Here is a 27,232-nt window from a genome sequence, read left to right on the forward strand (position 1 = left end):
CTCTCATCCCCCCACAGCGCTGCCAGCTTCCCTCTCCTGTCGGCTGCTGCGAGTACTACACAGGAGGATGGAGAGTGGGGAAGGGGCCCAAATTTATGTAATTTACTTGCCCCTTCCTTTTCTGAATTGGACACAGTGAGTAATCAGTATTGATCACTCTTGTGGCCATTCGTAACCGAAGTATAGTAAACGCTCTTGGACACAAGAGTGATGGGATGGGAGCCTCTGTCTCCTGGTCATTCAAATTCAGTGCAGCTGGGGCTACCGTTTACTATGCTTCAGTTATGGATGCACACAAGAGTGATGGGACGGGAGCCTCTGTCTCCTGGTCATTCAAATTCAGTGCAGCTGGGGCTACCGTTTACTATGCTTCATTTATGAATGGACACAAGAGCGATCAGATAGGAGCCTCTATCTCCTGTTCATTCAAAATCAGTGCAGCTGGGGCTACCGTTTACTATGCTTCATTTATGAATGGACACAAGAGCGATCAGATAGGAGCCTCTGTCTCTGTCCAGTGATTTCTAGCGGCAGCCCTGGCTGCTAGTGACGCCGTCCTCCTATACTTAGCCATAGATTCTTATAACATGATCACTGTGATGGTTTAGTGCTGGAGGGAGAAAAATGTCAGCCCTGCCATTGACCATCTTCAAAGAATGCCACTTGCCTGGCTGCCGTTGCTGACAGAGAACAAGCGTAAGAGCAGTGAGGCTGGATATGGCAGCCAGGCAGGTAGTATTTTCAGAAGGGAAGGTCAGTCATGGTAGAATGTTTCTCTTATGATGGGTGCAGACCCAAAAAAAGACCCCTATCTGCTGTATACCAGGCGCTAAAAGCCAGGAGCCCTTCTCTTCACCGCAATCCAATGGAAACTATAAGTGGCCTCTTCAACATGGTCCTCTGTTATAGGGTGACAACGCTCTGTCCCGGTACCCCAATTTTAATGCTACGTTGTCACCCTGTCACATGGGCCTATGATAGAGACTATAGGTGGCCTTTTCAATACATATTACACAGACATGATCCTCTGTTATAGGGTGACAACGCATTGCCCCGGTACCCCAATTTTAATCCTATGTTGTCACCCGGTCACATGGGCCTATGATAGAGACTATAAGTGGCCTTTTCAATACATATTACACAGACATGATCCTCTGTTATAGGGTGACAACGTTCTGTCCCGGTACCCCAATTTTAATCCTACGTTGTCACCCTCTCACATGGGTTCTGATGGAGACTATAAGTGGCCTTTTCAATGTGTATTACACAGGCATGGCCCACTCTTATTGGGTGACAGCGCTCTGTCCTTGCCTCTCAATTTTGATCCTATGTTGTCACCCTGTCTCATGGGTCTCTGATGGACACTGTCAGTGGCCTTTTTAACACTCATTGCACAGACATGAGTTTACTGTTAGAGGGTGACAATGCACTGTCTGTCTCCCAATTTTACTTCTGTGTTGTCACCCCATCACATCGGCCTCTGATAGAGACTATAAGTGGCCTATTCAATATATATTACACAGACATGATCCTCTGTTATAGGGTGACAATGCTTGCCCCGGTCTCCCAATTTTGATCCTACGTTGTCACCTCTGTCTGTTTCCCAATTTTGTCACCCTGTCACATGGGCTTCTGATGGAGACTATAAGTGGCCTTTTTAATGTGTATTGCACAGGCATGGTCCACTGTTATAGGGTGACAACGTTCTGTCCCTGCCTCTCAATTTTGATCTTATGTTGTCATCCTGTCACAAGGGTCTCTGATGGAGACTATAAGTGGCCTTTTCAAAACATATTACATAGACATGAGTTCACTGTTAGAGAGTGACAATGCTTTGATTGACCTCTGATGGAGACTATAAGTGGCCTTTTTTAAAACGTATTGGACAGACATGAGTTTACAGGCATGGTCCACGGGTATTGGGTGACAACGCTCTGTCTCTGCCTCTCAATTTTGATCCTGTGTTGTCACCCTGTCTCATGGGTCTCTGATGGACACTATCAGTGGCCTTTTTAACACACATTGCACAGACATGAGTTTACTGTTAGAGGGTGACAACGCACTGTCTGTCTCCCAATTTTACTTCTGTGTTGTCACCTTGTCACATGGGCTTTTGATGGAGACTAGGGAGGACCTTTCCAATACACGTTACACAGGCATGATCCACTGCTATAAGGTGACAACGCTCTCTCCTAGTCTCCCAATTTTTATCCTATTTTGTCACCCTGTCACATGGACCTCTGTTGGAGACTATAAGTGGTCTTTTCAATACATATTACACAGACATAAGTTCACTGTTATAGAATGACAATGCTTTGCCCTCTGATGGAGACTATAAGTGGCCTTTTCAAGACACATTACATGGGCATGGTTCACTGTTATAGGGTGACAACACTCTGCCCTAGTCTCCCAAATTTGGTTCCTACGTTGTCACCCTGTCAATACTATTACATAGACATGGTCCACTGTTATAGGGTGACAACACTCCGTCCCCATCTCCCAATATTAATCTAACATTGTCACTCCGTCACAAGGGCCTCCAATGGAGACTATAAGTGGTCTTTATAACACACATTGCAGAGACATTACTGTTATAAGGTGACAACGCTCTGAATGCCTCCCAATTTTGCTTCTGTGTTGTCACCCTGAAATATTGGCCAGTGGAGACTATAAGTGGCCTTTTCAACACACATGACAAAGGCATGGTCCAATGTTGTCACCATCAAAAAATCACCCTAAAAATAATACTATAGAGCCATCGCTGAAGTGCATGTAGTCAGGAAGTGGCTGCAAAGAGACCGCAGGAGATCGGCAGCGCTGAGCTGCAACAAAGGAAAAAAAATTGAATTTTTGAAAACTTGTATTTTTTTTATTTTAAAAAGGTAATTGTTGATGATACCCAGGGCTTTAGCAGGATTACAACTACTTCAATGCGGTGAAGGGGTTAAGCAGGGAAGATGCAGTGGGGGTCCAATTGTCCCAGCAGTCTGTCGGGCTTTGGTTGGGGGTTTGGGAGAACAATAGCTGTAAAGGGTCAGTGTGATGCTAATCAGCTTCCGTTGCCCCACTGCTGCCCAATGGCGGGGAGACAGCTGGGATCCTTCTCTCTCGCTGTCAGGACGAGGACATATTGCTTGTCGCGGGCAAGGGAACAAATTCAACAGGACAGCCTGCCCATCTGTCACCCAGCCAAGCCCTGCGCAGACAAAGGCCGCCACACATTGTGTGGAGCAGGCCCCAGCTGAAAGCCGCTGCGTAGGTGTGCGAGGGGCACGCTGCGGACTGCGGCAGGTGCGCCGGGGTGTCCTCGGCTTTTTTTTTTTTTTGTATGTTTATATAGGAATCCCTCATTAAAAATGACGTTTTTTTTTTTTCTTTTTTTGTTTTTTTTTGCAAAGCAAATGAAGCTTACGCCTGTTTGAAAGCCTTTGGGGGCCAGCTGCCGCTGCTACGTCGTTAGAGCGATCTGAGCTCCTCAAATCGCTAAGTACAACTAGTTAACGCTCTTTTTTTTTTTTTTAATCCTTTTTTTATTTTTGGGACAGCTGCTAGTTTGCAGCCCAGTTCCCCACCATCCACCCCCCTCCCCCTCCAAACTATCTCTTTCACTATGGCCAGGGGTTCCAACCCTTCTTCACTCCTTTAATATTGAGTTTTCCTCTGTGTTCCCATTGGAGAAAGATTTCCATCACTTCCTGTCATGACAGCATAGAGGCCATTGGTATGAAATTTGCTGGGACAATCTCAGAACTCTGACCCAAAGGCTGCTGTATCCCGCGCTGTGTTCCGGCTGTGTCCTGGGCTGTGTCCCGGGCTGTGTCCTGGGCTGTGTCCCAGGCTGTGTTCCGGCTGTGTCCCAGGCTGTGTTCCGGCTGTGTCCCGGGCTGTGTTCCAGACTGTGTCCTGGGCTGTGTCCCAGGACTGTGTCCTGGGCTGTGTCCTGGGCTGTATCCCGGGCTGTGTTCCGGCTGTGTCCCGGGCTGTGTTTCGGCTGTGTCCCGGGCTGTGTTCCGGCTGTGTCCCGGGCTGTGTTCCAGACTGTGTCCTGGGCTGTGTCCCAGGCTGTGTTCTGGGCTGTGTCCCGGGCTGTGTCCCGGGCTGTGTTCTGGGCTAAGTCCAGGGATGAGTCTGGGGCTGTGTTCCAAGATCACCCACATCACCCTTATTTCAGATACTGAGCATTAAAAGAGTACTAACTTAGGTCAGGGGGTCTCCAAACTTTCTAAGTAAAGGGCCATTTTACTGTCCTTCAAACTTTGGGGGGCAGGCTGATGCCAGAAGGAATAGAAAATGTCCTGGTGTTAGTAGAAGGAATAGGGCCCTATCATTGATGTCAGCGGGAGGAAGAGTGTCCCATCATTGGTGTCAGTGAAAGGAATAATGCCCCATTATTGGTGTCAGTGGGAGGAATAGTGTACCATCATTGGTGTCAGTGGGAGGAATAGTGTCCCATCATTGGTGTCAGTGGGAGGAGTAGTGCCCCATCATTGGTGTCAGTGGGAGGAATATTGTCCCATCATTGGTGTCAGTGGGAGGAATAGTGCCCCATCATTGGTGTCAGTGAAAGGAATAGTGTCCCATCATTGGTATCCGTGGTAGGAATAGTGTCCCAATATTGGTTTCAGTGGGAGGAATAGTGCCCCATCATTGGTGTCAGTGGAAGGAATAGTGCCCCATCATTGGTGTCAGTGGAAAGAATAGTGCCCCATCATTGGTGTCAGTGGAAGGAATAGTGTCCTATCATTGGTGTCAGTGGAAAGAATAGTGCCCCATCATTGGTGTTAGTGGAAGGAATAGTGCCCTATCATTGGTGTCAGTGGAAAGAATAGTGCCCCATCATTGGTGTCAGTGGAAGTAATAGTGTCCTATCATTGGTGTCAGTGGAAAGAATAGTGCCCCATCATTGGTGTCAGTGGAAGGAATAGTGTCCTATCATTGGTGTCAGTGGAAAGAATAGTGCCCCATCATTGGTGTCAGTGGAAGGAATAGTGTACCATCATTGGTTTTAGTAGCAAGTATAGAGCCCCATCATATGTGTCAGTGGGAGGATTAGAGTGGCATGTCCCATTGTTGTGGACAATCTCCCAAGGGCCAGATAAAAGCAAGAAAAGGGACGCAGTTTGGAGACCCCTGACTTAGGGCATCATGGCTGCAAGTTTCTGCATATTTGGGTGTAGGGCTGCGTCATAAAGTGGACGTGGCCTGGTTGCAACTGCCTGGAAAGTGGGGGTGTCCACTGTGTGCCATGGGCAGAGGTGACAGTGTCCTCTGGACTGGGTCTAATGTTTTCATAAGTATGCCTGATAGCTCGATCCAATTCAGCTCTGTGACCTACAGAACTCCTCTGGAGATGAGGAGGACTTCTGTAGTCCAAATCAGGAGATCTGCCTAGGGTGACAACCCTGCTCTTCCATAGACACAGTACGGTGAGTGTTGTCACCCTATGACAGGAAGTGTTTTACTGGCAAGATCACCAGGTGAATATAAAGCCTTAAACAGAAAACGAATGCAGCCACCACATCTAAGGGCTGGTAAGCTGCAAAATATGACATTTTTTTCCCTTGGGTTTGTATATTCTCTAAATTCCATTGCACCCCTAAAAAAAAAAAAAATACCCCTCCCCCCCACTGACCACATAATGGTCGTTTTGAAATTTGGATGTCACATGTTGAAAAAAAGGCTTACATCACTTTCTGCCCTGATAGCATAGGTGTCAACTGTCCTGAATTGCTGGAACACTCCCACGTCTTGGACCTCTTTCCTAAGGATGTTGTGTCCGGGGCTGTGTCCGGGGCTGTGTCCCAGGTTGAGTTCCAGGCTGTGTCCCGGGCTGTGTCCCGGGCTGTGTCCTAGGCTGTGTCCCGGGCTGTGTCCTGGGCTGTGTTCCGGGCTGTGTTCCGGGCTGTGTCCTGGGCTGTGTTCCTGGGCTGTGTTCCGGGGCTGTGTTCCGGGCTGTGTTCCGGGCTGTGTCCCGGACTGTGTCCCGGGCTGAGTCCTGGGCTGTGTCCCGGGACCCCCCCCCCTACACACTTCATATGATACTACAGTGCCCAAGGCAGCCATCCCTCCTGCCCACCCCTTGTCCTGGCCCTGGGGGTGACCACTTGTAAAGTGGGTGTGTCTAGTGTTGGCTGTGGGCGGGGGGAAAGTCCCTGTCGGATTGGGACTAATATTTTGGTAAGTTTGGCTGAGAGCCCCGATTAGTTCATCCCTCTGGAGAGGGGTAGGTGTTTGTAGCCCAAATCAGGAAAGCCTGGGGTGACAACCCTGCTCTTTTACAGATACAGTATGGGGAGTGTTGTCACCCTAGGACAGGAAGTGTGTTACTAGCAGGATCACCGGATGAAAATTAGGAAAAGCCTTATGCCCCATTCACACTTGGTGATTTGGAATTGCGGCAATTCCAAATTGAAGCGAAATGTGTATTTGGGCGCCATTATTCTTAATGGCGCCCAAATCGCGGTGCGGCTTTGCCATCTTTTAAAAATTGCGTGAAGTTCATTGTCCAAAAAGGTGCATGAGCTTCTTTTACATGACAAACGCGCATAGGGCAGCACATTTAAGTGAAAGGGCTGCCCTATGCGTAACATGCGGAATTGCACCTTCATACATTGGCAAACTCATGCATTTTAGCACAACCCCCCCCCCCCCAAAAATTACTTATCCTAGCATAAATCCTCTACCCCAAAAATGTCCCCTCTGTGTATAAACCCCCCACCCATACCAAATCCCCCCTCCTAGCAAACCCCCCCCCCAATCATCCATGCTAGCATAAATCCCCCCTCCTAAAAAAAAAATGCATTTTAGCGCAGGCCAAACCACATGGTGCCGCAGCACCCATACAGTCTGGTGGTGAGTGATTTTATGAAATGGTCAGGGACTTCTTTCCCTGTTTCCCGCAGGTAGGTCTTCCCATTGAAACCAAGGCTCTGCCCCATACGAATCTTGCGGTAACGCGCGAGGTTGCACCATACTGGTGTGAACTTAGCATAATATCCCTGCACCCTTAAAAACCACCCCTCCCCCCTATTAACCCTTCAACGCATTTCGCTAAAACGGTGAAATGTGGCTGGAGTCACCTGATTTTTCCATTAAAATTCAGGTAAATAAAAACGCAAAAATTGTGTGAACCGCTCGGAGGAGAGGATCGGAGTGAAAAAAGCTCGGCAGTGATTTAAAAATCTATTTGTACAGCGTGTCTGCGGCTCCTCCGCTTTATCTCACCAGAGCAGCTGGCGGAATATTAACGAGGAGCCGCGCTAACAAGTCGCCCCAAATTAGCACCCTCTGCATTTTCAGTTTTAACTGGGGCCAATTTGCAGTGAATCTTTCAGCTGGTTATAATTAGGTTACCACTCGCGAAAGCCTGCGTCAGCGATGGATAGGGTGAGCCGCCATTGTAGATGAGGATGGCGGGGGATGGGAGAGCTCTGCTCCAAGGGGAAGGTGACCCTGTCACAGGTGAAGGTAGGTTGTAGGGCTACAGAACAGCAGAAATTACACTTGCTTTTTAAAATGCCGCTTCTGAGTTAACAGCGGTGGAAAATGAGTTGACCTGATCAGTGCTGGGACAAGGTCCATCTAGAGCCGAGGGCCAACATGCCAAATTGTGCCCCCCCCCAAGATGTATGAGCATTATGTGTCATCAAAAATCCCCTCCCCTCAAAAAAGTGTGAGCACTAATCTACATGCTTACTCCCATAAGTTTCCCCTCCTCTCGGTGCAAATCCACCCCCCTGCTGAAATCCCCCCCTCCCAGCACAAATCTTTTCCCCTCATTCCCCCGAGCTCAAAATTCTCAGTCCGCATATGTTCCTAGCACAATTCCCCCCTCCCTTCTGGAAATGGCACATTATATTCCGTACATGGCACATTATATTCTGGACATTGCACATTATATTCAGAACCTGGTACATTATATTCTGTACATGACACATTATATTCAGAACCTAGTACATTATATTCTGTACATGGCACATTATATTCTGGACCTGCCACATTATATTCCGGACATGGCAAATTATATTCCGGATATGGCACATTATATTCCGTGCATGGCACATTATATTCTAGACATGGCACATTATAGTCAGGACCTGGCACATTATATTCCGTACATGGCACATTATATTCTGGATATGGCACATTATATTCCGTACATGGCACATTATATTCTGGATATAGCACATTATATTCCGTACATGGCACATTATATTCTGGATATAGCACATTATATTCCGTACATGGCACATTATATTCTGGACAAGGCACATTATATTCCGGACCTGGTACATTATATTCCGTGCATGGCACATTATATTCTAGACATGGCACATTATAGTCAGGACCTGGCACATTATATTCCGTACATGGCACATTATATTCCTTACATGGCACATTATATTCTGGACATGGCACATTATATTCCGGACCTGGTACATTATATTCCGTGCATGGCACATTATATTCTAGACTTTGCACATTATAGTCAGGACCTGGCACATTATATTCCGTACATGGCACATTATATTCCTTACATGGCACATTATATTCTGGACATGGCACATTATATTCTGGACATGGCACATTATATTCCGGACCTGGTACATTATATTCCGGACCTGGTACATTATATTCCAGACCTGGCACATTATATTTCGTACATGGCACATTATATTCTGGATATAGCACATTATATTCCGTACATGGCACATTATATTCTGGACATGGCAAATTATATTCCGGATATGGCACATTATATTCCTTACATGGCACATTATATTCCGGACATGGCACATTATATTCCGGACATGGCACATTATATTCTGGACATGGCACATTATATTCCGTACATGGCACATTATATTCCGGACATGGCAAATTATATTCCGGATATGGCACATTATATTCCTTACATGGCACATTATATTCTGGACATGGCACATTATATTCTGGACATGGCACATTATATTCCGTACATGGCACATTATATTCCGGACATGGCAAATTATATTCCGGATATGGCACATTATATTCCTTACATGGCACATTATATTCTGGACATGGCACATTATATTCTGGACATGGCACATTATATTCTGGACATTGGCACATTATATTCCGGACCTGGTACATTATATTCCGGACTTGGTACATTATATATTTCGTAAAAAAAAAAGGTGTGGGGTCCCCCCAAAATCCATACCAGACCCTTACCTGGGCATGCCGCCTGGCAGGACAGGAAAGGGAGGGGACAAGCGAGCATCCCCCCTCCTAAAGCATACCAGCCCACATGCCCTCAACACAAGGGCCTCTTCCCCACAACCCTAGCCAGTGGTTGTGCGGGTCTGTGGGCAGGGGTTTATCAGAATCTGGAAGCCCAATTTAACAAGGGGGCCCCTAGATCCCGCCCCCCCATGTGAATGAGTAGGGGGTACCCCTACTCATTCACCCAAAAAAGTATCAAAACACAGAGACAGTTTTTGACAATTCCTTTATTAAAAAAACAAAACCAATGTCCCCCAATGTAGATCCATTGTCAATCACGACGCCTGCCGCATCCGCTGTCCCCAAAAAAAAAAGCTCTGCTCACCCCAGAGGCTTCCACCGTCTGCCTGCCGTGTCGTTTGACAGGATTTAAATAGCTAAGGGGCGGAGCCACCTGGCGACGTCATCTGGTGGCACTGACCCCTTGTGACGTAACCCTCCCAGAATGCTCCGAAGGGGCGTTGCCATCAGGGGGGACCCCCATGCCATTTTTTTCACAATTTTCTATTGCCAGTAATGTTTTTTTTTACATTCAGCTGTCAGTGGGGAACCCTGTGAACAGTTAATGAGTCATCCATTGTGAAGGATGCGGCTGGCTTCCCGGCCTTTTCCTTCACAACCAGCTAATGTTAAAGACACCAGTGGGCACGACTCCAAAAATTCCCATCTGAGGGCGTCAGGCACAGACTGGCAAAACAACGTTGGGTGGTGTTTGAGATAGGTCATTTCTGGTCAGCTGGAATGCAGGTGGAGCGCAAACCGGCGATTCCTATACAATACATGCTGATCCCTGTCTTTGATGTAAGTGCAATACAACCTTCTTTTTTAAATAAATGATTTGATATACTGCACCATGTGAGTGTTTCTTCCTCTCCCTCTCTATATGGCAACACTGGAGCTTTGAATACGCTATTTATATACTGTACATATTGAATGGATGACCGCAGCTGTTTGAAATCATTCCTGTGACCTCATGTATGACATCTTGGATTTTCCCATATGCGCAATTTAACTCCCTGTAATATGGGTCAATTAAGTCTGGTGAGTGTATAGTGCATCTGCATGCTGGTGGAGAGGAACCTTTCCTATACTCACTAGTCACGTGTGGGATTATATATGGACTTCACAATTTTTATGTATTTTTTATAATTTAAATGAAGACGGATTTATTTATTTGTCTATATACTATTGTTTATTCATTATGGTGATATGTATTTTATGATGTAAGAGCGCAGTTTCTTTGTTTTCCTTTTTCACACTATAGGTGTTTTTTACACTTTACAACACGCAGCTCTTTATTGTAGTTTATTCGTTTTTTTTTGGTTATTGATATGCGCGGGTTTAGAACCTATTGCGTTCCAATATTTTCTTTTACTTATCAGTACTGTCTCATCAGTGCAGCCTCATCAGTGTCCATCAGTGCTGCCTATCAGTGCTGCCTCATCAATGCCAACTGTCAGTGCCACCACATCAGTGCCACCTGTCAGTGCTGCCTCATCAGTGCTCATCAGTGCCACCTAACAGTGCAGTCTATCAGTGCCCATCAGTGCTGCCTATCAGTGCTATCTCATCAGTGCCAACTATCAGTGCCACCTCATAAGTGCCACCTCATCAGTGCCCATCAGTGCCACCCTAACAGTGTAGTCTATCAGTGCCATCTATCAGTGCTGCCTCATCAGTGCCAACTATAAGTGCCATCTGATCAATGCCACCTCATAAGTGCCCATCAGTGCCACCCTAACAGTGTAGTCTATCAGTGCCATCTATCAGTGCTGCCTCATCAGTGCCAACTATCAGTGCCACCTCATAAGTGTCACCTCATAAGTGCCACCTCATCAGTGCCGCCTATCAGTGCTGCCTCATCAGTGCCACCTAACAGTGCAATCTATCAGTGCTGCCTCATCGGTGCCACCTAACAGTGCAGTCTATCAGTGCTGCCTCATTAGTGCCACCTAACAGTGCAGCCTATCAGTGCCGCCTATCAGTGCTGCCTCATTAGTGCCAACTATCAGTGCCACCTCATCAGTGCCCCCTATCAGTGCTGCCTCATCAGTGCCACCTCATAAGTGCCACCTCATCAGTGCCACCTTATAAGCGCCAGCTCATCAGTGCCGCCTATCAGTGCTGCCTCAACAGTGCGACTTCATAAGTGCCACCTATCATTGGTGCCTCATCAGTGCCGCCTATCAGTGCTGCCTCATCAGTGCCACCTCATCAGTGCCACCTATCAGTGCCACCTCATCAGTGCTGCCTATCAGTGCTGCCTCATCAGTGCCACCTCATAAATGCCACCTCATCAGTGCTGCCTCATCAGTGCCACCTCATAAGTGCCACCTCATCAGTGCTGCCTCATCAATGCCACCTCATAAGTGCCACCTCATCAGTGCCGCCTATCAGTGCTGCCTCATCAGTGCCATCTCATAAGTGCCACCTCATCAGTGCCCATCAGTGCCAACTAACAGTGTAGTCTATCAGTGCCCATCAGTGCAGCCTCATAAACGCACATCAATGAAGAAGAATTATTACTTATTTGCAAAATGTTGTAACCGAAACCAAAATGTTTTTTTTCAAAAATGTTTTCAATATGTTTTTTAGTTTGATAAGTAAACAATAAAAAAAAAACAGTGGTGATTAAATACCACCAAAAGAAAGCTCCGTCTGTCTCAAAATAAATGCTAAAAATTTCATATGGGTACAGTGTAGCATGACCGCGCAATTGTCTTTCAAAGTGCGACAGCGCTGAAAGCTGAAAATTGTCCTGGGCAGGAAGGGGGTAAAATGTGGCTGGCATCTCAGTCCAGGAAGTAAGCAGTGATCCTGCATGATGCATAAAAAGATGGCGCCGTCCTTCAAATGAACAAATGAAGGCATTGTCAGGGGGAGTACTGTGATCTCTGTGAGATGTAATAAATATGGAGCATGGATACACTTACCATTAAAAAACTGATTTGATGACAGAGGCACTTTAAAAATGTCCTGCCTGCCATTGTTGGTAAATGCACCATGCCAGTATTTTATAACATAGTGTTCTTGTTGGTGCCCCAAAGCCAGCTGCCAATGGACTGGGTGGAATCAAATGTGAACACAGTATCAGGATACAGCTTGCCCCCGCCCCCCACCCCCCAAAATGAATAGCAGCCTTGGTTGGTTAGCGATGAATCCAACCCCGGTTTGTACGCGGATCATTTTGCTGATTCAGAGCCCTTTGTGCGATTGTTGGGTGGTGGCTGATGGTGGGTGTTAATGAGGGGCCAATGAGTTGGCATCACACCGTTAACCCCACACCTCCCGGAGAAGTCACCCTGCGGGGCAGGGCTTGCTTCTGAAGGCGCCCACTTGAAATGCTAAAGGTTTCTTTTATCAAGTGAGCCCGTCATTAGAAGTCACACATCACGTAAATCAAGTGGGCACGTGTCGGCAAAACCTATTTACATTTTTTGTTCTAAAAAAAAAAAAAAAAAAAAAAAAGGGTCTCGTTCTTGCCAGGAAGACAAAAAGCCTTTTGTGAGCTCAGACATCTTGCCTACAAAGATAGAATGGTCTCTGGCTACCGGGTGCATTGTGGATGTTTGTTATCATTAAGGACTGTGGGGAGTCGATTGTTCTTTATCAGAGACTGTATCAGTGAGACAAGAGGATCAGAAGGAAGCAGAAGCTGCCTATGTAATTAGAAAGATATGGATGTCCCGGTGTACATACTGCACCTAATTCCTAACACTACATAAAAACACTAACAAACATTAAAACACATTGATGTAAACGGAACTCATAGAACATAAGGCAGATTGCCATATCTATGCATTGGGACTGCATTGGGTAATTCTGCGTTGGTGTGAATGAGCCCTTATTCTGAGGGTGACTGTGGCCAACTCTTCAAGTAGGGAAAAACCCCTTCATGTCCCCACACAGGTCATCGGTGCAAGTTCCTTGTCCTTATTATACATTCTGCTATTAGATTCACCTGTACTAGCTGATGCTGTAAAGCACGTTACAGCTCTCCTGCTCTCCAGTCATTCCCACCATCACATTTTCCATGCGCTATAATGCAGAATCGCAGCACGCTAAGAGCGCATGCACAAATAGTTACCATTATAATCTGTCTTCCTGAAATTATCTTCTACTTCCTATCCTATCATCTACCATCTATCCAACTTCTTATCCTATCTTCTATCATCTATCCTACTTCTTATCCTATCTTCTACCATCTATCCTACTTCTTATCCTATCTTCTACCATCTATCCTACTTCCTATCCTATCTTCTACCATCTATCCTACTTCCTATCCTATCATCTACCATCTATCCAACTTCTTATCCTATCTTCTACCATCTATCCTACTTCTTATCCTATCTTCTACCATCTATCCTACTTCTTATCCTATCTTCTACCATCTATCCAACTTCTTATCCTATCTTCTACCATCCATCCTACTTCTTATCCTATCTTCTACCATCTATCCAACTTCTTATCCTATCTTCTACCATCCATCCTACTTCTTATCCTATCTTCTACCATCTATCCAACTTCTTATCCTATCTTCTACCATCTATCCTACTTCCTATCCTATCTTCTACCATCTATCCTACTTCCTATCCTATCATCTACCATCTATCCAACTTCTTATCCTATCTTCTACCATCTATCCTACTTCTTATCCTATCTTCTATCATCTATCCTACTTCTTATCCTATCTTCTACCATCTATCCTACTTCTTATCCTATCTTCTACCATCTATCCAACTTCTTATCCTATCTTTTACCATCTATCCTACTTCCTATCCTATCTTCTACCATCTATCCTACTTCCTATCCTATCTTCTACCATCTATCCAACTTCTTATCCTATCTTCTACCATCCATCCTACTTCTTATCCTATCTTCTACCATCCATCCTACTTCTTATCCTATCTTCTACCATCTATCCTACTTCTTATACTATCTTCTACCATCTATCCTACTTCCTATCCTATCTTCTACCATCTATCCTACTTCTTATCCTATCTTCTACCATCTATCCTACTTCTTATACTATCTTCTACCATCTATCCTACTTCCTATCCTATCTTCTACCATCTATCCAACTTCTTATCCTATCTTCTACCATCCATCCTACTTCTTATCCTATCTTCTACCATCTATCCAACTTCTTATCCTATCTTCTACCATCTATCCTACTTCCTATCCTATCTTCTACCATCTATCCTACTTCCTATCCTATCATCTACCATCTATCCAACTTCTTATCCTATCTTCTACCATCTATCCTACTTCTTATCCTATCTTCTATCATCTATCCTACTTCTTATCCTATCTTCTACCATCTATCCTACTTCCTATCCTATCTTCTACCATCTATCCAACTTCTTATCCTATCTTCTACCATCCATCCTACTTCTTATCCTATCTTCTACCATCTATCCTACTTCTTATCCTATCTTCTACCATCTATCCTACTTCTTATACTATCTTCTACCATCTATCCTACTTCCTATCCTATCTTCTACCATCTATCCAACTTCTTATCCTATCTTCTACCATCCATCCTACTTCTTATCCTATCTTCTACCATCTATCCTACTTCTTATACTATCTTCTACCATCTATCCTACTTCCTATCCTATCTTCTACCATCTATCCAACTTCTTATCCTATCTTCTACCATCCATCCTACTTCCTATCTTATCTTCTACCATCTATCCAACTTCTTATCCTATCTTCTACCATCCATCCTACTTCTTATCCTATCTTCTACCATCTATCCAACTTCTTATCCTATCTTCTACCATCCATCCTACTTCTTATCCTATCTTCTACCATCTATCCTACTTCTTATACTATCTTCTACCATCTATCCTACTTCCTATCCTATCTTCTACCATCTATCCAACTTCTTATCCTATCTTCTACCATCCATCCTACTTCTTATCCTATCTTCCACCTCTTATCTTACTTCCTATCATGTCTTCTACTTCCTATCCTACTTTCTATCCGATCTTCTACCACCTATCCTATCTTCTACCAACTATCCTACATCCTATCCTACTTCATATCCTTTCTTCTACCTCCTATCCTACTCCCTATTCTATCTTCTACCACATATACTACTTACTATCCTATCTTCTTCCACCTATCCTACATCTTATCCTACTTCTTATCCTTTCTTCCATCCCTTTTCATACTTCCTATCCTATCTTCTACCACCTATCCTACATCCGATCCTTCTTCTTATCCTAACTTCTACCACCTATCCTACATCCTATCCTACTTTCCATCCTTCTATCTCCTATTATAATTCCTATCCTGTCTTCTACCTCCTATCCTACTTCCTATTCTATCTTCTACCACCTATCATACTTCCTATCATATCTTCTACCTCCTATCCTACTTCCTATCCTATTTTCTACCACATATCCTACACCCTAGCCTACTTCCTAAACTTTCTTCTACCTCCTATCTTACTTCCTATCCTTTCTTCTACCTCATATCCTGCTTCCTATTCTATCTTCTACTACCTATCCTACTTCCTATCCTATCTTCTACTTCCTATCCTATCTTCTACCACCTATCCTACATCCTATCCTACTGCCTATACTTTCTTTTACCTCCCATCCTACTTCCTATCCTTTCTTCTGCCACCTATCCTACTTCCTATTCTATCTTCTATTTCCTATCCTACTTCCTATCCTATCTTCTACCACATATCCGCATCCTATCCTACTTCCTATCCTATCTTATACATCCTATTCTAATTCCTATCCTTTCTTTGACCTATTATCCTACTTCCTATTCTGTCTTCAACCACCTATCCTACTTACTATCCTATCTTCTTCCACCTGTCCTACATCCTATTCTATCTACTACCTCCTATTCTAATTCTTATCCTTTCTTGGACCACCTATCCTACATCCTATCCCACTTCCGATCCTATCTTCTACTACCTATCCTACTTCCTATCCTTCTACCTCCTATCCTATCCTACTGCCTATACTTTCTTTTACCTCCCATCGTACTTCCTATCCTTTCTTCTACCTATCCTACTTCTTATCTTATCTTCCACCCCTTTTCATACTTCCTATCCTATCTTCTACCACCTATCCTACATCCCATCTTACTTCTTATCCTAACTTCTACCACCTATTCTACATCCTATACTATTTCCTATCCTTCTATCTCTGATTCTAATTCCTATCCTTTCTTCTACCTCCTATCCTACTTCCTATTCTAGCTTCTGCCACCTATCCTACTTCCTATCCTATCTTCTACCACCTATCCTGCATCCTATCCTACTTCCTATGCTTTCTTCTGCTACCTATCCTACTTCCTATCCTATTTTCTACCACCTATCCTACATCCGATCCTACTTCTTATCCTAACTTCTACCACATATCCTACATCCTATCCTACTTTCTCTCCTTCTATCTCCTATTCTAATTCCTATCCTTTCATCTACCTCCTATCCTACTTCCTATTCTATCTTCTACCTTCTATCCTACTTCCTATCCTATCATCAACCACCTATCCTACATCCTATCCTACTTCCTATACTTTCTTCTACATCCCATTCTACTTCCTATCCTTTCTTCTACCTCCTATCCTACTTCCTATTCTATCTTCTACTACCTATTCTAATTCCTATGCTTTCTTCGACCTCCTATCCTACTTCCCATTCTATCTTCTACCACATATCCTACTTACTATCCTATCTTCCTCCACCTGTCCTACATCCTATCCTTCCTTCTACCTCCTATTCTAATTCCTATCCTTTCTTCTACCACCTATCCTACATCCTTTCCTACTTCCTATCCTATCTTCTACTACCTATCCTACTTCCTATCCGTCTACCTCCTATTCAAAGTCCTATCCTATTTTCTACCACCTATCCTACATCCTCTCCTACTTCTTATCCTATCTTTCACCCCTTTTCATACTTCCTATCCTATCTTCTACCACCTATCCTACATCCCATCCTACTTCTTGTCCTAACTTCTACCACCTATTCTACATCCTATCCTATTTCCTATCCTTCTATCTCTGATTCTATTTCCTATCCTTTCTTCTACCTCCTATCCTACTTCCTATTCTAGCTTCTGCCACCTATCCTACTTCCTATCCTATCTTCTACTACCTATCCTACTTCCTATCCTATCTTCTACCACCTATCCAGCATCCTATCCTACTTCCTATCCTATTGTAAAGTTCCGGTACCTTTGGTACCCTAAATTACTATTTTCACAAGTGTATGCGCCCCACCATTCTCTTTTGGAAAGGTGCGCATACACCTTTAAGACTGAAGCTGTCATCACTCAGCGCCGGACTAGATGGCTATTTAAAACGCCGGTTCTCACTCACATGTGTTCATTCAAACACCCTTACCTGGATGCTAACTTGGCTTGAAGCTTTCGTGCTTGCAAGCATACCTCGCTGACGGAACCTCGCTGCGCTGATCCCTGCATCCCGCTTCCGGATCATCCGCTCCTCCTGAACCAACCTTCGGCTGTATTGCTATTACTGCTACTTATTCCTGCACTGGGTTGATCACTCTTGTATGTCCACCTGCTACTCTGTCATCTGCTACCATACATGATTGCTAAACCTACCTGCATCCATCTGCTACTGTCTTACCTTCAAGTGTCTGTCACCTACCACCTCCACTCAACCTGTCTCTTAAATCTTCATCACTGTGTTACTACATACATAAAGTCACTCTAGGAACCAGCTTGTTGAGTGTGTGTATTTACTAGCTGAATTAAGACCTTCCACACATGATGAGTCATTGAGGTTGGGAATGGTATCTCAGCATCTCTCTTACATGACTACTGAAGTGGAATATTTCTGCAGCTGAAAATCCACACCATACATGAAACGCAGGAGCGTTACACCGATCTTCTAACTCCTATCCTACTTCCTATCCTATCTTCTACCACCTATCCTGCATCCTATCCTACTTCCTATGCTTTCTTGTACCTCCTATCCTCCTTCCTATTATTTCTTCTACTACCTATTCTACTTCCTATTCTATCTTCTACCACCTTTCCTATATCCTATCCTACTTCCTTTCCTTTCTTCTACCACCTATCCTACATCCTATCCTACTTCCTATCCTATTTTCTACCTCCTATTCTATTAATTTCTATCCTTTCTTTCACTTCCTATTCTACTATCTGTCCTATCTTCTACCTCTTATTGTACTTTTTATCATATCTTCTACATCCTATCCTACTTCCTATCCTATTTTCTACCACCAATTGGTATTTCTATTCTTTCTTCTACCTCTTATACTACTTCCTATCCTATCTTTTACGTCTTATTCTAATTCTCATCCTACAATGCCTTGAAAAAGTATTCATACCCCTTTAAATTTTTTCACATTTTTTTCATGTTACAACCAAAAATGTAAATGTATTTTATTGGGATTTTATGTGATAGACCGACACAAAGTGGCACATAATTGTGAAGTAGAAGGAAAATGATAAATGGTTTTCACATGTTTTACAAATAAATATGTGAAAAGTGTGGTGTACATTTGTATTCAGCCCCCCTGAGTCAATACTTTGTAGAACCGCCTTTCCCTGCAATTACAGCTGCAAGTCGTTTTGGGGATGTCTCTACCAGTTTTGCACATCTAGAGAGTGACATTTTTGCCCATTCTTCTTTACAAAAAAAGCTCAAGCTCTGTCAGATTAGACGGAGAGTGTCTGTGAACAGCAATTTTCAAGTCTTGCCACAAATTCTCAATTAGATTTAGGTCTGAACTTTGACTTGGCCATTCTAACACATTAATATATATATAGGTGTATACAATAGGTAAAAAAGCTAATAGCTGTACCATAAATGACACACTAGCAGCGCTCAATCATATGTCCCAACATATAATCCTAAAATCAAAATAGAAAACTGCAAATGGGAAAGGGATGAGGTCCATGCACTGTGTCCCAATGTCCTCTAAAGATAATAGTCCAAACAGTCAGTATCTTCAAGCAATCATCACACAAAGGGACCCTTCACCTCACCACGGTGCTCACCCCCTTAGTTGTGAACTCACCAGGTAATGGATATATATAGACCCAAAATACTGCTGTTAACAGGATGATAACGGACCATCCGACCACCTCGAGACTCTGGATGAGGAACCAAACTCCACCAGAAATAACTGGGTGTATCCAAAAAGAGCCCAACGACCACTGGATGAGATGATCTCACATGGGGCCAAACGATAGACCGGCGTCTGACGTAGGCGTCCTTTGTGACCGCGTGACGGTCACTGGTATTTAACTGCGATGGGATGGGCGGTACCGGTCATTAACCGGATGACGCGGACATGTCACAGCCCACGTACTTCCGCCCAAACCAGCGCATATCACCATGTGTGTTTCACTTCTGGTTAGTGACCGGTATCGCCCATCCCATCGCAGTTAAATACCAGTGACCATCCCGCATGACCACGCCCTCTGTTGAAGTCACTTGCTGACGAAACGCGTCAAGGCGTGGTCACGAAGGACGCCTACGTCAGACGCCGGACCCGGATGTTCGGGTCAGCTAGGTACCGAGCGGCGAACAAACAATACGGGGACCGGCTGCAACACGCAGGTTTACCTTCTTCCATGTTTATGCTGTATTTGCAGAATGTTGTTGTAAGTGCAATTGCTTCAGGGGTATGTTTTTTGGGGAAAATAAAAGGTTCCATTAAAGCAGGATTACGCTATGAGACCTTGTTATTTTTTCATGCACTACGGTCTATCGTTTAGCCCCATGTGAGATCATCTCATCCAGTGGTCGTTGGGCTCTTTTTGGATACACCCAGTTATTTCTGGTGGAGTTTGGTTCCTCATCCAGAGTCTCGAGGTGGTCGGATGGTCCGTTATCGTCCTGTTAACAGCAGTATTTTGGGTCTATATATATATCCATTATCTGGTGAGTTCACAACTAAGGGGGTGAGCACCGTGGTGAGGTGAAGGGTCCCTTTGTGTGATGATTGCTTGAAGATACTGACTGTTTGGACTATTATCTTTAGAGGACATTGGGACACAGCGCATGGACCTCATCCCTTTCCCATTTGCAGTTTTCTATTTTGATTTTAGGATTATATGTTGGGACATATGATTGAGCGCTGCTAGTGTGTCATTTATGGTACAGCTATTAGCTTTTTTACCTATTGTATACACCTATATTTATTCTGTTGGATTTTATAGCAGCTGCTTTTATATTTATGCTTTTATATTTATGCAATTAATGCTGTTTATTGTTTAAGCGCCGGGTGAGCAAGCTGTTTCCTACCTTCCCCTATATTCACGCTCTTGCTCCCATTTATATAACACATTAAAGCGGTAGTATCCTGCTTTTTTACACTTTTACCTACAGGTAAGCCTATAATAAGGCTTACCTGTAGGTACAATTAATATCTCCTAAACCAGCACAGTTTAGGAGATATTTGCAGTGCATGCAGCCGCTCACGCGAGCGGCGCATGCGCTCTGAAGGTCCGGGGGGCCTTCAGTTTTGCTTGCCGGGAGCTTGCTGGAAAATCACTCCCGCACGCATGCTGCGTGGGAATGACGTCATCGCGGCTCCAGCCAATCACAGCGCAGGAGCCGCCGAACCCGGAAGAGACGGCGAGGGATCATGGCAGAGCCCGCAGCGATGTCCGGGGGTCCGTGTCGGGGCTTCGTTCCAAGGTAAGTAATACATAATGAGCTAGTATGCGATGCATACTAGCTCATTATGCCTTTGTCTTGCAGGTTTTCTTTTTATGTTTTTTTGCAGTTTTGGGTTTACAACCGCTTTAATATGCTTTGATCTAAACCGTTCCATTGTAGCTCTGGCTGTATGTTTAGGGCCATTGTCCTGCTGGAAGGTGAACCTCTGCCCCAGTCTCAAGTCTTTTGCAGACTCTAACAGGTGTTCTTCTAAGATTGCCCTGTGTTTGGCTCCATCCATCTTCCCATCAACTCTGACCAGCTTCCCCGTCCATGCTGAATAAAAGCATCCCCACAACATAATGCTGCCACCACCATGTTTCACGGTGAGCAAGGTGTGTTCAGGGTGATGTGCAGTGTTCGTTTTCCGCCACACAAAGCGTTTTGCTTTTAGGCCAAAAAGTTAAATTTTGCTCTCATCTCAGAGCACCTTCTTCAACATACTTGCTGTGTCCCCCACATGGCTTCTCACAAACTGCAAACAGGACTTCTTATGGCTTTCTTTCAAAAATGGCTTTCTTCTTGTCACTCATCCATAAAGGGCAGATTTGTGGAGTGCATGTCTAAATTTTTCCTGTGGACAGGTTCTCCCACCTGAGCTGTGGATCTCTGAAGCTCTTTCAAAGTTACCATGGGCCTCTTGGCTGCTTGCCTGATGAATGCTGTCCTTGCCCGGCCTGTCAGTTTAGGTGGACGGCCATGTCTTGGTAGGTTTGCAGTTGTGCCATACTCTTTCCATTTTCAGATGATGGATTGAACAGTGCTCTGTGAGATGTTCAAAGCTTGGGATATTTTTTTATAACCTAACCCTGCTTTAAACTTCTCTACAACTTTATCCCTGACCTGCCTGGTGAGTTCCTTGGCCTTTATGATGCTGTTCGTTCCATAAGGTTCTCTAAAAAACCTCTGAGGGCTTCACAGAACAGCTGAATTTATACTGGGATTCAATTACACACAGGTAGACTCTATTTACTAATTAGGTGACTTCTGAAGGCAATTGGTTCCACTAGATTTTAGTTAGCGGTATCAGAGTAAATGGGGCTGAATACAAATGCACTCCACACTTTTCAGATATTTATTTGTAAAAAATGTTGAAAACCATTTATTATTTTCCTTCCACTTCACAATGATGTGCCATTTTGTGTTGATCTATCACATAAAATCCCAATAAAATACATTTATGTTTTTGGTTGTAACATGACAAAAATGTGGAAAATATCAAGGGGTATGAATACTTTTTTAAGGCCCTGTATCTTCTACTTCCTATCCTTTCTCCTACCTCTTATCATACTTCCTATCCTCTACTTTTTATTCTACTTCCTATTCTGTATTCTTCCTCCTATTCCTACGTCTTATCCTATTTTTATTTCATATCCTATTTGCTATCCTACTATCCTATTTTTTAACTCCTATTCTGCTTCCTATTGTATCTTCTATTTCCTATCCTATCTTCTACCTCCTATGCTACTTCGTATCCTATCTTCTATCCTATCCTACTTTCTGTATTGCTTCCTATCATAGCTTCCACCTACATCCAATTTGACTTCCTATCCTGCTTTCTAATTTTTTACCCTACTTCCTATACTATCTTCTACTTCCTATTCTACTCCCTATCTTAATTCTATCCTATCTTCTACTTCATATTCTATATCTTACTTCCTATCTTACCTTACATTATACTTCCTATCCTTTCTTTTGCTTCCTATTTTACTATCTTTCTTTCCAATCTTTTCTGTTTCCTATTTTGCATTCTACTTCCTATTCTATCTTTTACTTCCTACCCTACTTCCTACCCTGATAATAGAATCTTCTTTCTGTCACATTCAGCTGCTAGAACTAGAAGAAATGAAAATAATAAAATGTAACAAAGTTTATTGAAAATTGGATACATGAGGTGGCTCCACTGTTCCTAGGCTTTCCGTCAACCAGCTCCATTGCCCAGCATGTAAGGGTTAATTCAGTAGCTGACGTTTGGCTGGCATGCCAGTCAGACGAGAGGAATGTTACGTGGTGGCAGTCAGCCCGTTGGTGGCGTTGTGCCAGTTTTACATGCTCTCCGCTTAATGAGTTGAGTAGCTGGCACCATGTCAAGCCCGTCCTACCACCTTTTGAGCTGACTGTGTTTCAAGTCCCGCGACGTGTATCAAATACGTTCCCTGATACGGTAGATCGGCGTGCGGAGCACGTGCCGCGTCAGGCCAGCTGCTTCAAAGAACTGCTCCGGTCTGATGCGAACACTGGACATTTCCAAAATTTATAGCTGTTGAAAATCACTGACTGTGACTGCGGAAAACACCAACCTTATTTTCTTAGTTGTCTTTTCCATTCTGGTCACACGGAGGAGGTGTAAATTAGAATGTTTTAACATGTCCTTGACTGTTAGAAACATCTAAATGCCATGAACAATAGACGTTCTTGTTATAAAGGTACAAAATTGTTAGCATAGGCATTTGGTTATATGATTTATGCTGAAAAGGCAAGACCCGAGTTTTAGCAGATCCCCTGGCTTGCTGACACCCTGCTTTGGCGAAGATCAGGGGTTTCCAAACTATGGCCCATGGACTACATCCGCCACACTACTAAATTTTACGTTGCCCACAAAGTTGTATCCTCGGACTTGGGGCATTGAGGATTCTGTATCAATTGGTTCTGCTTCTGATGGGGACTCTGATATGTAAGGGGGGCTCTGATATGTGAAGGGAGACCTTTTCATGTGATGAGGGGGCCGTTATGTGAAGGGAGGACTTCTGATATATTGGGTGCTTCTGATGTGAAGGGAGGCTTTCTGATGTGAAGGGAGGAGTTCTGATGTGAAGAGAGGACCTCTGATGTGATGGGCGCTTCTGATGTGAAGGGGGTCTGGTTTGAAGGGATGCCTTCTGATGTGAAGGGAGGACTTCTAATGTGATGGGGGGTCTTCTAATGTGAAGGAAGGACTTCTGATGTGATGGGGGGATTCTGATATGAAGGGAGGCTTTCTGATGTGAAGGGAGGAGTCCTGATGTGATGGGGGGATTCTGATGGGAAGGGAGGCTTTCTGATGTGAAGGGAGGAGTCCTGATGTGATGGGGGGATTCTGATGGGAAGGGAGGCTTTCTGATGTGAAGGGAGGAGTCCTGATGTGAAGAGAGGACCTTTGATCTAATGGGGAGCTTTTGATGAGATGAGGGGCTTCTGATGCAATGGGGAGCTTCTGATGTGAAGGGAGGACTTCTGATGTATTGTGGGCTTCTGAATTGAAGAGAGGACTTCTGATTTATTGGGGGGCTTCTGATCTGATGGGGAGCTTCTGATGTAAAGGGGAGTTTCTGATGTGAAGGAAGGACTTCTGATGTATTGGAGGGCTTCTGGTGTGATGAGGGGCTTCTTATGTTAATGGGATGGTTCTGATGGAGAACTTCTAACGTGAAGGAAGGACTTGTAATGTGAAGGGAGGACTTCTGATGTGATGGGGACATTCTGATGTGAAGGGAGGACTTATTATTTATTGGGGGGTTTCTGATGTGATGGGGGACTTATGATATGAAGGGAGGACTTCTGATCTGATGATAGGCTTCTGATGTGCAGAAAGGACTTCTGATCTAATGGAGGGCTTATGATGTGAAGGGAGGACTTCTGATATGAAGGGAGGACTTATGATTTATTGGGGAGCTTCTGATATAAAGGGAGGACTTCTGATCTGATGGGGGGCTTCTGATGTGAAGGTAGGATTTCTGATCTGATGGGGGGCTGCTGATGTGATGGAGGCTCTTAATGTGACGAGAGGACTCATGATGTGATGGGGGATTCTGATGTGAAGAAAGGACTTATTGGAGGGCTTCTGGTGTAAATGCGGGGCTTCTGGTGTGAATGGGGGGCTTCTAATGTAAAGGGAGAACTTCTGATAAGAAGGGAGGACATCTGATGTGATGGGGGCCTTCCGATGTGAAGGGAGGACTTCTGATGTGATATGGGCTTCTAAAGTGATGATAAGACCTCTTATGTGATGGGGAGAGTCTGGTGTGATGGGGGCTTCCAATTTGAAGTGAAGACTTCTGATCTGACGGGGGGGGGGGGGGCTTGATGTGAAGTAGGGCTCTGAGGTGATGGAGGGTCTTCTAATGTGAAGTATGGACTTCTGATGTGAAGGGAGGACTTCTGATATGATGAGGAGCATCTGGTGTGGTGGCTGGCTTCTGATGTGAAGTGAGGACTTCTGATCTGATGGAGGACTTCTGATGTGAAGTTAGGACGTCTGAGGTGTTGGCCGGATTTCTGAGGTGATGGAGGTTCTTCCAATGTTAAGTGAGGACTTCTGATCTTCTGATGTGAAGTTAGGACGTCTGAGGTGATGGCCGGATTTCTGAGGTGATGGAGGTTCTTCCAATGTGAAGTGAGGACTTCTGATCTGATGGAGGACTTCTGATGTGAAGTTAGGACGTCTGAGGTGATGGCCGGATTTCTGAGGTGATGGAGGTTCTTCCAATGTGAAGTGAGGACTTCTGATGTATTGGGAGGCCCCTGGTGTGAGGGGAGGACTTCTGATATAATGAGGAATGTCTGATGTGATGTGGAGGGGGCTTCTCACGTGAAGGGGGGCCTTCTAATGTGAAGGTGTGAAGGGGTGCCTTCGGATGTTAAAGGAGGACTTCTGAGGTGATAGAGAATCTTCTAATGTGAGGTCAGGACTTCTGATGTATTGGGGCTTCTGGTGTGAGGGAAGGACTTCTGATGTTTTGGCGGGCTTCTAAAGTGAAAGGAAGGCTTCTGATCTAATGGGGGGGGCTTCTGGTTTGAGGATGGGTTTGTAATCTGAAGGAAAGATGTGAAGGGGGCTTCTAAAGTGAAGGGAATGGGAACAGGTCCACTTTTATTTTAAAAAAGCACTTTACTTTACGAGATACTCATTCTTTAATACACTGCTCAAAAAAATTAAAGGAACACTTTGAAAACACATCAAATCTCAATGGGGAAAAATATCATGCTGGATATCTATACTGATATGGACTGGGTAATGTGTTAGGAACGAAAGGATGTCACATCGTTTGATGGAAATGAAAGCGATTAACCTGCAGAGGGCTGAATTTAAAGACACCCTGAAAATCAAAGTAAAAAAATTATGCAGCAGGCTATTCCATTTTGCTGAAATTTCATTGCAGCAACTCAAAATGGTACTCAGTAATTTGTATGGCCTCCACGTGGTTGTATGCTTGCCTGACAACATCGGGACATGCACCTAATGAGACGACGTATGGTGTCCTGGGGTATTTCCTCCCAGATCTGGACCAGGGCATCACTGAGCTCCTGAACAGACTGAGGTACAACCTGGTGGCGTCAGATGGACCAAAACATAATGTCCCAGAGGTGTTCTATTAGATTTAGGTCAGGCGAGTGTGGGGGCCATTCAATGGTTCAATTCCTTCATCTTCTAGGAACTGGCTGAATGCTCTTGCCACATGAGGCTGAGCATTGTGGTGCACCAAGAGGAACTCAGGACCCACTGCACCAGCGTAGGGTCTGACAACGGGTCCAAGGATTATATCCCGATACCTAATGGCAGTCAGGGTGCCATTGTCTAGCCTATAGAGGTCTGTGCGTCCCTCCATGGATATGCCTTCCCAGACCATCACTGATCCACCACCAAACCGGTCATGCTAAACGATGTTACAGGCAGCATAACATTCTCCACGGCTTCTCCAGACCCTTTCACGTCTTTTACATGCTGGGGATGAACCTGCTCTCGTCTGTGAAAAGCACAGGGCACCAGTGGTGGACCTGCCAATTCTGGTGTTCAATGGCAAATACCAATCAAGCTCCACAGCGCCAGGCAGTGAGCACAGGGCCCACTAGAGGATGTCAGGCCCTCAGGCCACCCTCATGAAGTCTGTTTCTGATTGTTTGGTCAGAGACATTCACACCAGTGGTCTGCTGGAGGTCATTTTGTAGGGCTCTGACAGTGCTCATGCTGTCTCTCCTTGCACAAAGAAGCAGATACCGGTCCTACTGATGGGTTAAGGACCTTCTACGGCCCTGTCCAGCTCGCCTAGAGTATCTGCCTGTCTCCTAAAATCTCCTCCATGCTCTTGAGACTGTGGTGGGTGACACAGCAAACCTTCTGGCAATGGCACGTATTGATGTGCCATCCTGGAGGAGTTGGACTGCCTGAGTAACCTCTACAGGGTCCAGGTATCTCCTCATGCTACCAGTAGTGACACTGACCCCAGCCAAATGCAAAACTAGTGAAAAACAGTCAGAAAAGATGAGTAGGGAAAATAATGACAGTGGCCTCCACCTG

Source organism: Pelophylax lessonae, assembly GCF_965119305.1.
Source record: "Pelophylax lessonae genome assembly, chromosome: 11".
In the NCBI taxonomy this organism is placed as follows: Eukaryota; Metazoa; Chordata; class Amphibia; order Anura; family Ranidae; genus Pelophylax; species Pelophylax lessonae.